The following is a 12,211-nucleotide window of genomic DNA, read 5'->3' as shown; positions in this document are numbered from 1 at the left end:
TGTTTGATAAATAGTGGCTACCAGATGATGGTAGAGATTTTATTGTCCTTATTGTTTTTGTACTGAATGTACTAACTCAATTTGTATTGTAATGCTGATTTGTTCAATAAAAAAGTTTCTGTTAAAAAAAAAAAAACGGCATGGGAATTCCCCACAGGGGAACCCCGAACCAAAATAAAAAAAAAAAAATGACGTGGGAGTCCCCCTAAATTCCATACCAGGCCCTTCAGGTCTGGTATGGATATGGATATTAAGGGGAACCCCGCGCCAAGCATCCATACCAGACCCTTATCCGAGCACGCAACCTGGCAGGCCGCAGGAAAAGAGGGGGGACGAGAGTGCGCCCCCCCTCCTGAACCGTACCAGGCCACATGCCCTCAACATTGGGAGGGTGCTTTGGGGTAGCCCCCCAAAACACCTTGTCCCCATGTTGATGAGGACAAGGGCCTCATCCCCACAACCCTGGCCGGTGGTTGTGGGGGTCTGCGGGCGGGGGGCTTATCAGAATCTGGAAGCCCCCTTTAACAAGGGGACCCCCAGATCCCGCCCCCCCGTGTGAAATGGTAAGGGGGTACTTACCCCTACCATTTCACTAAAAAACTGTCAAAAATGTTAAAAATGACAAGAGACAGTTTTTGACAATTCTTTAATTTAAATGCTTCTTCTTTCTTCTATCTTCCTTCATCTTCTTCTTCTGGTTCTTCTGGCTCTTCTGGTTCTTCCTCCGGCGTTCTCGTCCAGCATCTCCTCCGCGGCGAAGAAAAGAAGAAGAGAAGAAGAGAAGAAGATGAAGAGAAGAGCGGGAGCCTCCCCCCATGCCATGAGTGTGGAGTGGCCGAGGAGAAGAAGATAGAAGACGCCGTGGAGGAGATGCTGGATGAGAACGCCGGAGGAAGAACCAGAAGAACCAGAAGATGAAGGAAGATAGAAGAAAGAAGAAGCATTTAAATAAAGGAATTGTCAATAAACTGTCTCTTGTCATTTTTAACATTTTTTGACAGTTTTTTAGTGAAATGGTAGGGGTAAGTACCCCCTTACCATTTCACACGGGGGGGGACCTGGGGGTCCCCTTGTTAAAGGGGGCTTCCAGATTCCAATAAGCCCCCCGCCCGCAGACCCCCACAACCACCGGCCAGGGTTGTGGGGATGAGGCCCTTGTCCTCATCAACATGGGGACAAGGTGTTTTGGGGGGCTACCCCAAAGCACCCTCCCAATGTTGAGGGCATGTGGCCTGGTACAGTTCAGGAGGGGGGGCCGCACTCTCGTCCTGCCCTCTTTTCCTGCGGCCTGCCAGGTTGCGTGCTCGGATAAGGGTCTGGTATGGAATTTAGTGGGACTCCCACGTCATTTTTTTTTTTTTAATTTTGGTTCGGGGTTCCCCTGTGGGGAATTCCCATGCCCTTTTTATCAATGAACTTCTATGTGTATTGTCGGCAATGCAATAGCCGCGAGTAGTTTTAAATGGGTTTTTATCTTCGAAATGTAATTTTGCTGTCAGACTGTTCTAAACACGGGAAACATGCGCCCCTTTACAGGCATACTATAGACACCCTCCAGCTACGAAATTTAAAGGGATATTACACTTTTATTGTTTGACTTTAAGCATTATTAAAATCACTGCTCCTGAAAAAACGGCCGTTTTTAAAACTTTTTTTGCATTGATCCATGTCCCCTGGGGCAAGACCCAGGTCCCCAAACACTTTTTATGACAATAACTTGCATATAAGCCTTTAAAATTAGCACTTTTGATTTCTCCCATAGACTTTTAAAGGGTGTTCCGCGGCATTCGAATTTGCCGCGAACACCCCAAATTGTTCGCTGTTCGGCGAACTTGCGAACAGCCAATGTTCGAGTCGAACATGAGTTCGACTCGAACTCGAAGCTCATCCCTACCAGTGATCTTCACAGAGACAGGAACTGGAACAGAAGAAGAGTGTGGGGCCAGCTGCTTCTCAGCCTGCTGAACACTGTCCGTCCGCCCGGGAGTAGTCTCCTGGACCTCTGGGACAACCTCCTCCCTAGTCAATACAGCCCCATTCATTAAGGCTTCCTCCTCTAGTTGTTCTGCTGCAGCCAACACTTCATTGTCTGCAGATTCCCCATCCTTATTATGGAAGGCCTCCGGGCAATCCCTGTGGAAATGGCCAAGCCCACCACATAGATTGCACTTAACCTTCTCACAGGTAGAACTGATGTGGCCAACCTCCCCACAAAGATTACACTTCAGGATCGTACAAACATTCGCCACATGGCAGATTTACCACATTTATAACATAACCTGGGCTGACCTGCATAGAAGCATACTCCTCTCTCCCGCCCAATGAAGAAAGAGTTGGGTAGGTGATGGGTCTTAGTTTTTGTCAACTCAGAAACCATTTCACAATGTCTTCTAAGCCAGATGACAATATCCTGGGGGGCACAGACTCATTCCAGAAAATGATGTTAACATTTGCTGTGTCAGGTTTAGAGATGGGAATAAAGATGAAATTCCTCCAACCCTCTTTGTCCCGCAAACTACTGAAACTAGCCCAGAACCTGTCTAAGTCAGACATGAGCTTAAAGCTGATATCATAACCTTGTCTGTCAGGGAGATTGATGACTGCCAGTATGTCCGCAGGAGCAAACCCATCTGATGACACAGCAACTCCCTTACTACAAACCTCCTATCAGGGAGCTCCTCTCTGGAACTCCTATGCTTAAATCTGACCACATTTCTCCTCCTAAAGGCCTGACCAGTATAACTGTTAATGGTGGAAAAAGAAGAGGCCCCACGGCTCCAGGCATTCCGAGGAGGGACATGACCAGATGGACCAGCATTCCCTTGTGGAGCAGATGGTGGATTCACCAAAGGGGGGAAGTCCTGAGAGTTATTCTGAACTGACTCCGCCATCGCTACATTCTCAGAGCCCTCAGACTGCTGATGACCCCATTCAGATATACCAGCATTAGTATTATTAACATCAGAATTATTCACCACATCAATATTAGTGACATCATCACTGCACCTCATATCATCATTACTAGCAGCATCATTACTAGTTACCACAGTGTTACTCCCACCATGAACACCAGTCCCGCCAGCGTGGCTCCCACCAGGAGTACTAGTGGCAGCAGCACTGTTCTCACAATCCATGTGCTGGGAGTCCACCATGTCACTCCTCTGAGTCTCCTGTACTGTGAATGTCTGCTGGGTTAAACTGATATTCCCACTATCCTCCAGAGCTGGAAGTCCAGCAGAAGGATCTGCTCCAACCTCACTGTCCTCCAGAGGCTGCACAGTCTTCCCTTCAGGAGACACATGTGGTGGCTGCGTGCGTTGGACCGGATCCCCAGAGTCTGACTCTGTAGAAGACGCAGTCCTTCCACTCAATCCCGCCTCAAATCGATCACAATTGCGGTACACCTCCGCCACTGGTCCCAGTTCTTCCAGAACAGTATCAATGTCCTTTGACACACCGGCCAGTTCAATGCCCAGGGAGTTCAGTTTGCTGTCATATAATATTTCCTTCTTGGGGTTGGCAGCCTTAAGTCTATATACAGAGTCAATCTGCTTCTGGATTCTAGCCTTGGCTTTTCTCAGGGTCGCCATTCTTTTTACCAGGAAAGAAATCTTGTCAGCCAGGTGCAGCACAGGTTCAGACTTTAACCCCTGCTGCTATGCGGCTGCAGGACGCTTGAAATCCTGATCCACCTTCCCATTACCAGTACTGGGCTGAGGATATCTGCTGGGTATAGATGGTTTCACTGGGGCAGATTGTGGAAAATGATTACCACCCTCTTTATTCTGCTGCAGCTTAGAGCGCGATTAATGTCCCTGGCTGCTGCCCACCATTACACACTGTTGTAAGTTCTCTTTAATGGTTTTCTGTTCTAAGGAAGTTCTGGTGTATTTGCGAGGAGTACTGGGAGAAACCGATGTCTCTGCTCCACTCTGAGCTCTATGAGCTGCACGCTGCTGAGCTTGCTGTGGTTGTAATGGCTGGCTGGATCGGATCACACTTCCAGAACTTGGATTGTACTGGGTGGTATTAGTATGTTCCTGGACTGAATGAGTCCCACTCTGAGGGGTTCTTTGATTTGCACTTCCAGAGTTTGGACTGTGCTGAGCGATAATATTATGTCTCTGAACAGGCTGAGCTGCACTGTGCTGGGCTTGCTGGGCCTGCAATGGCTGGCTGGATTGAGAACTCTTTTGCTGAATAGTATTATCGGTACTTTTCATACACACATTTCCACATCTACTTACAGTTTCTGCAGATGTCTTCCCATTCCCAGAGCTCTGTCCTCCTGCTTCACCACCAACCACAGCTTCACCAGACAGTCCTTGTGTAGGCCGGAAAGCCTGGGACTCTCCTGAGAGAGATTCCCGCCCAGGGGAGCCCAACCCTGGGCTTGTACCAGACATCAGAGCAGCTCTGCACCACACAGACTTCAGCTGCTCCACAAGCAGACACACCCTCTGCACAGTACTACTTCTCTTGTCCTGTATGCCGGGTGTAATTCTCGGTATCTGTCCTTATTCTGTATCTATGGACTTTGCGCAGTACTACTTCTCTTATCCAGAATGCCGGGTGTAATTCTCAGTATCTGTTCTTATTCTGTATGTATGGAGATTTTTATTTGTAAAAACAAACAAGATACATAATAACAGACTAACTGACTGAAAATAACACAAATACAACAATTACTAAATGTTGTTTAGGTCAAAAACTTAGCAGTTAAAAAAGGGCATTAATAGGAAATAAATGTCATGCCACAATAAGACTCCTTTCCATAAGTCTACACTTCTCCATCATTTCCTAATTTCCAAACCCTTAATCTATCATAACTCAGATAACTCTAAACTTGCAATTTTACTAGAGATAAACTGTTCATTATGCATGGCAACTTTAGTCCTTGCATGCCATTGATAGTACTTGACTACGGTAATGATGATGTACATTGTCCCTCTGTCTACACTGTGTATTGTTGGGAGAACACCATAAAGCCTGTCTGAGCAACTTAGGTTTTCCAACCTCTGGATCCCAACTCTGGCAGCTACTTCCTTCCATACTTCACGGCTTCCCCAACAATCCACCAAGAAAAGGTCCATGGACTCCTCCCAATTACAGCCCAATAGGGCAGATCCTTTCAGATTCAGCCAGCCCTTTCATGTTCCCCCTCACATACATCTTTCCATGGAGAGACAACCAGGCAATGTCATGAAACTTTTAGGGTAATCTAGGGCTATTCAGCAACTTTAAGCTTTCCTCCATAACAGCTGTAGTGCAGTCTCTGAGTACAAGTGGAGAACAGAAAAAGGTCCTACAGATCCTCTGGTATAATAATTTCCTTGAGCTATTTAGTTTTCTCAATCCCACACCTCCTCAGAGACTTCAGAGCTGAGTCCAGATATGGTGGGAGATAACCCTGAGTACATCTCTTCCTCTTGAGAGAACCGCCCCGCATCCAGGACTCTGCATGAGGCAATATCCAGGCTCTAACACTGTTTACCCACGGAGGGCCAACACTGGAGTCCAAGCACCCAAAATTAACTTTAAGAAACAGAGAATCAAAAAACACCTTAGGATTTATCATATTCAACCCACCCTCTTTCTTCAGCAGGTAAGTAACCCCTCTTTTTATTGTATTCAGTCTATTACCCTAGAAGAGCTGAAAAAACAGACTGAAGAGCCTTGCAGAGAAAGATTCTGGCAACTGAAAAACCATAGAGACATTTAGAAAGATAGGAATTAAGTAAGTTTTCAACATTGTGACCCTTTCTCTGTAGGTCAGCTTGCAATTCTTCCATCACTGAACCCTTGCATTTCCAGCATCCAATTTCTCCTCCCAATTTAGCCTGGCATTATCTTCCCTTCCAAACTTAAATCCTAAGATCTTAAGACAACTTGAATCTATTGCAAACTGGGGCAGATCAAAATCTGGATCACCCTGCAGTGTCCAGAGAGCTTCACTCTTCTTAAAGTTGACAAGAGACCCAGAGGCCTCAGAGTAAGTTCCAATGGAAGCTGCTAGCAACTGGGCCTCATGGGAGGCAGACACCACTACAGTGACATCATCCACCTAAGCGAATACGGATAGGGCTGAGGCATGGGGCATATGTACCCCCTGAAATCCACACTCCTGCAGTGATCTCAAAAAAGGATCAATGGCAAAAACATATAAGAGGGGACTCAAGGGGCAACCCTGCCTCACCCCAGCCTCAACCCTAAAGGTACCGCCCTGCCACCCATTGATAAGTGGAAAGCTCTCAGACTTCCAGTATAAAGTTTTCAGCCAATCAACCTTGGGATACCATACTTTAACAAAGTCGCCCACAGATACCCATGGTCAACCCTGTCAAAAGCTTTAGCTTGGTCTAAACTCACCATATACTTCCCATGCCTAAGAACCTTACACCTCTGAAAAGCTTCCCTCAAGGAAATGATAGCACCATAAATATTCTGCCCTTTTACCGTGCCATACTGACAGTCTGTCAATAGTGCTTGAGAAAAACACTTTGGATATTGGAGTTTTCGGGACTTTGAGTGAGGCACATGGGGAATGTGCCTCCATCCCTAATTCAGAGAGAAAAATGGGAGTTTGGGACTTTAAAATGAGGTCCACGGACAACAGGAGGTGAATGAAAAATTGTGTTTATTGATCATAGATCCTGTATCAAACCATATCACAAACATAGACCACATGTAAAAGAAGAACATTGTAATAAATGTCATTCAATACACCTACGCACATATGTATGAGCGCATGCACTAAGGCATCAAGAGTACATCAATATGTTAACTAGAGGCCACATGATAGTCACAAGCGATCGATGGATACATACAATGATAAATACATATATATACACATAAAAGCAGCATTGGGCGATGGAAGTAAAAATGTGTGAAACCATAATTGATTGAAGAAAGATGTTCTAAGTTGATAGTGAGATGTGAGCATCTATCTGTGTGACAAAATTCCCAACGCGTTTCGTGTGAACCACTCATCAGGGGCACAGTGCTCAAACATATCTATGAAATGTAATAAAATGAACAATTAGTCTATATGCAACCGATTGTAGCGGGGGGAAGTAATTGTATGACCCCTGAGTATTTACATAAAATCAGTGCAGAGGAGGTGTGGTGATGATGGAGCCAAGGCCAAATTAGCAGTCCTAACCGGGAGCTGAGGTGACAGAAACATGCACTGGCGGGGCGCATGCATAGAGCCCCCCCACATGCACAGAACCCGGAACACTAGATCTTGAGATGAGACAGTAACCTGCCAGTAATGACTACTAGGGATGAGCCGAACAACCCCCTGTTCGGTTCGCACCAGAACATGCGAACAGGAAAAAAGTTCATTCGAACACGCGAACACCGTTAAAGTCTATGGGACACGAACATGAATAAGCAAAAGTGCTAATTTTAAAGGCTAATATGCAAGTTATTGTCATAAAAAGTGTTTGGGGACCTGGGTCCTGTCCCAGGGGACATGGATCAATGCAAAAAAAAGTTTTAAAAACGGCCGTTTTTTCAGGAGCAGTGATTTTAATAATGCTTAAAGTCAAACAATAAAAGTGTAATATCCCTTTAAATTTCGTACCTGGGGGGTGTCTATAGTATGCCTGTAAAGGGGCGCATGTTTCCTGTGTTTAGAACAGTCTGACAGCAAAATGACATTTTGAAGGAAAAAACTCATTTAAAACTACCCGCGGCTATTGCATTGCCCACAATACACATAGAAGTTCATTGATAAAAACGGCATGGGAATTCCCCAAAGGGGAACCCCGAACCAAAATTAAAAAAAAAAAATGACGTGGGAGTCCTCCTAAATTCCATACCAGGCCCTTCAGGTCTGGTATGGATATTAAGGGGAACCCCGGCCAAAATTTAAAAAAAAAATGACGTGGGGTTCCCCCTAAATTCCATACCAGACCCTTCAGGTCTGGTATGGATTTTAAGGGGAACCCCGCGCCAAAAAAAAAAAAAAAAACGGCGTGGGGTCCCCCCAAAAATCCATACCAGACCCTTATCCGAGCACGCAACCTGGCAGGCCGCAGGAAAAGAGGGGGGGACGAGAGTGCGGCCCCCCCTCCCTCCTGAACCGTACCAGGCCACATGCCCTCAACATTGGGAGGGTGCTTTGGGGTAGCCCCCCAAAACACCTTGTCCCCATGTTGATGAGGACAAGGGCCTCATCCCCACAACCCTGGCCGGTGGTTGTGGGGGTCTGCGGGCGGGGGGCTTATCGGAATCTGGAAGCCCCCTTTAACAAGGTGACCCCCAGATCCCGGCCCCCCCCCTGTGTGAAATGGTAAGGGGGTACATAAGTACCCCTACCATTTCACGAAAAAAGTGTCAAAAATGTTAAAAATGACAAGAGACAGTTTTTGACAATTCCTTTATTTAAATGCTTCTTCTTTCTTCTATCTTCCTTCATCTTCTGGTTCTTCTGGTTCTTCTGGCTCTTCTGGTTCTTCCTCCGGCGTTCTCGTCCAGCATCTCCTCCGCGGCGTCTTCTATCTTCTTCTCCTCGGGCCGCTCCGCACCCATGGCATGGGGGGGAGGCTCCCGCTCTTCTCTTCTTTTCTTCTTCTTTTCTTCTCTTCTTCTCTTCTTCATTTTCTTCTCCGGGCCGCTCCGCAATCCATGCTGGCATGGAGGGAGGCTCCCGCTGTGTGATGGCGCTCCTCGTCTGACAGTTCTTAAATAACGGGGGGCGGGGCCACCCGGTGACCCCGCCCCACTCTGACGCACGGTGACTTGACGGGACTTCCCTGTGACGTCACGGGGAATGCCACAGGGAAGTCCCGTCATGTCCCGAGCGTCAGAGGGGGGCGGGGTCACCGGGTGGCCCCGCCCCCCGTTATTTAAGAACTGTCAGACGAGGAGCGCCGTCACACAGCGGGAGCCTCCCTCCATGCCAGCATGGATTGCGGAGCGGGCCGGAGAAGAAAATGAAGAAGAGAAGAAAAGAAGAAGAGAAGAGCGGGAGCCTCCCCCCCATGCCATGGGTGCGGAGCGGCCCGAGGAGAAGAAGATAGAAGACGCCGCGGAGGAGATGCTGGACGAGAACGCCGGAGGAAGAACCAGAAGAGCCAGAAGAACCAGAAGAACCAGAAGATGAAGGAAGATAGAAGAAAGAAGAAGCATTTAAATAAAGGAATTGTCAAAAACTGTCTCTTGTCATTTTTAACATTTTTGACACTTTTTTCGTGAAATGGTAGGGGTACTTATGTACCCCCTTACCATTTCACACAGGGGGGGGGCCGGGATCTGGGGGTCACCTTGTTAAAGGGGGCTTCCAGATTCCGATAAGCCCCCCGCCCGCAGACCCCCACAACCACCGGCCAGGGTTGTGGGGATGAGGCCCTTGTCCTCATCAACATGGGGACAAGGTGTTTTGGGGGGCTACCCCAAAGCACCCTCCCAATGTTGAGGGCATGTGGCCTGGTACGGTTCAGGAGGGAGGGGGGGCCGCACTCTCGTCCCCCCCTCTTTTCCTGCGGCCTGCCAGGTTGCGTGCTCGGATAAGGGTCTGGTATGGATTTTTGGGGGGACCCCACGCCGTTTTTTTTTTTTTTTTTTTTTGGCGCGGGGTTCCCCTTAAAATCCATACCAGACCTGAAGACCTGGGGAATGTGCCTCCATTCCTAATTAAGAGAGAAAAATGGGAGTTTTGAACTTAAAATGAGGTCCACGGACAACAGGAGGTGAATGAAAAATTGTGTTTATTGATCATAGATCCTGTATCAAACCATATCACAAACATAGACCACATGTAAAAGAAGAACATTGTAATAAATGTCATTCAATACACCTACGCACATATGTATGAGCGCATGCACTAAGGCATCAAGAGTACATCAATATGTTAACTAGAGGCCACATGATAGTCACAAGCGATCGATGGATACATACAATGATAAATACATATATATACACATAAAAGCAGCATTGGGCAATGGAAGTAAAAATGTGTGAAACCATAATTGATTGAAGAAAGATGTTCTAAGTTGATAGTGAGATGTGAGCATCTATCTGTGTGACAAAATGACCAACGCGTTTCGTGTGAACCACTCATCAGGGGCACAGTGCTCAAACATATCTATGAAATGTAATAAAATGAACAGTTAGTCTATATGCAACCAATTGTAGCTGGGGGAAGTAATTGTACGACCCCTGAGTACTTACATAAAATCAGTGCAGAGGAGGTATGGTGATGATGGAGCCAAGGCCAAATTAGCAGTCCTAACCGGGAGCTGAGGTGACAGAAACATGCACTGGCGGGGCGCATGCATAGAGCCCCCCCACATGCACAGAACCCGGAACACTAGATCTTGAGATGAGACAGTAACCTGCCAGTAATGACTACCAAACGGGGTCTAAAAAAAAACGGAAGATGCATAGTCAGTATGTCATATTGTACTGATAAGGTGAATAAAAAATATATGCATCAGATGAGGGAAAACTAAAGCTAAAATTGAGAAGGTCAAAACAGAAAAATCCAGCTGGGGATAAGAAAGAAGGAAAAATGAAAAATGAAAAATAAATCACATACAATGCCCATAGAGTGTGGTATAAACGAAAAGGTAGCAAAAGCAGGCCTGATTGGTCAATAACAACAAAGAAAGGGGGGGGGGGGTAGAAGGAAAAATGGTGACTGGTTAACATAATATATGAGTGGGGTAGCCTGGTAGGAGCTTATATGTTTCCCAGAAAAATGTATACGAGTGCTGTGGTGAGGTCTGCCATCATCTGTATGCAGCGCCCAGACTGTGTCGGGAGCGGCCATATATGCACACCCGCCCCAACCACGTGCACACTGACTGACACCAGCGTCACGCAGACACAGCATGTGCAGGGAGGGGCTCTGATGTGGGCGAAAAGCACCGCCCACAAAAGATGCCCATATGACCCCGCTAACCGGCCTAGATGGAAAACCTAATGCCTGCACGCCGTGATGTCAGAGTTGACATCACCCGTGCGGCAGGATGCGTGGCGCCGATGCACCGTGGGCGCCCGCCCACCCCCCACACACACCCACTCCCCCTGATCCTGATAGGGCAGGAGAGAGCGAGAGGGTGAGGGGGGAAGGGGGACACGCAGAGCGCATCGCAGCTCCCGGACATCGGACGACAAAGCGGCCCTGGCGATTCAAAAACCACATAATTCCCCAAAGGTGTGTGTCACAGCTATGCTGCATAATCTCATGGACACACCATAGTTGTGTCCATTGAAAGTGTATGAACCCGGACAAGTTAAAAACCTTCCAGGACTGAAAAACCTAACCTGTGGGTAGCAGGGGAACACTGCTGTCCCTGTCCATGGACCTCCATCCCTAAATGCGGAAGGATATTGGAGTTTTCGGGACTTTGAGTGAGGCACATGGGGAATGTGCCTCCATCCCTAATTCAGAGAGAAAAATGGGAGTTTTGGACTTAAAATGAGGTCCACGGACAACAGGAGGTGAATGAAAAATGGTGTTTATTGATCATAGATCCTGTATCAAACCATATTACAAACACAGACCACATGTAAAAGAAGAACATTGTAATAAATGTCATTCAATACACCTACGCACATACGTATGAGCGCATGCACTAAGGCATCAAGAGTACATCAATATGTTAACTAGAGGCCACATGATAGTCACAAGCGATCGATGGATACATACAACCTAGAAAATAATATTTTTGCCAAAATCTTCCGGTCTACATTTAAAAGGGCTATAGGCTTCCAGTTCTTGATGTCATTAGGTTCTTTACACTTGAACAACAGAACTAAGGATGATACTCTCATGGATGGAGGCATCAGGTGTTTCTCCAAACAACTTTTAAACATATCCACCAGAATCGGAGCTAGGAGCTCTTTAAATTTCTTATAAAATTCAGCTGTAATACCATCAGGTCCTGGTGCCTTCTTTTGACGTAATTTATCAATAGCCTCCCTAACTTCCTCCACCGTTATGTCTGCTGTCAAAGAGAAAAGTCCAAATTATCAACAGGACCTGGAACCGCCTCTAAGAACTGTGCCATCTTCTCCTTATCCAAACCCTTCTCCCAAAACAAGTCAGTATAGTATGATCTTACCACTCCCAGAATACCCTCCTGAGACTCCTGCAAAATCCCCTGGGAATTCTTCAGGCCCGTTATTAACTTCCTAGTCACCTTGTCCCTACAATTTTCAAAGGGATCAGGTGTCCCTGGGGATCCATAATCCCGTT

The sequence above is a fragment of the Aquarana catesbeiana genome, linkage group LG06, assembly GCF_042186555.1.
Source record: "Aquarana catesbeiana isolate 2022-GZ linkage group LG06, ASM4218655v1, whole genome shotgun sequence".
In the NCBI taxonomy this organism is placed as follows: domain Eukaryota; kingdom Metazoa; phylum Chordata; class Amphibia; order Anura; family Ranidae; genus Aquarana; species Aquarana catesbeiana.
Note: the sequence above shows the minus strand (reverse complement) of the source record.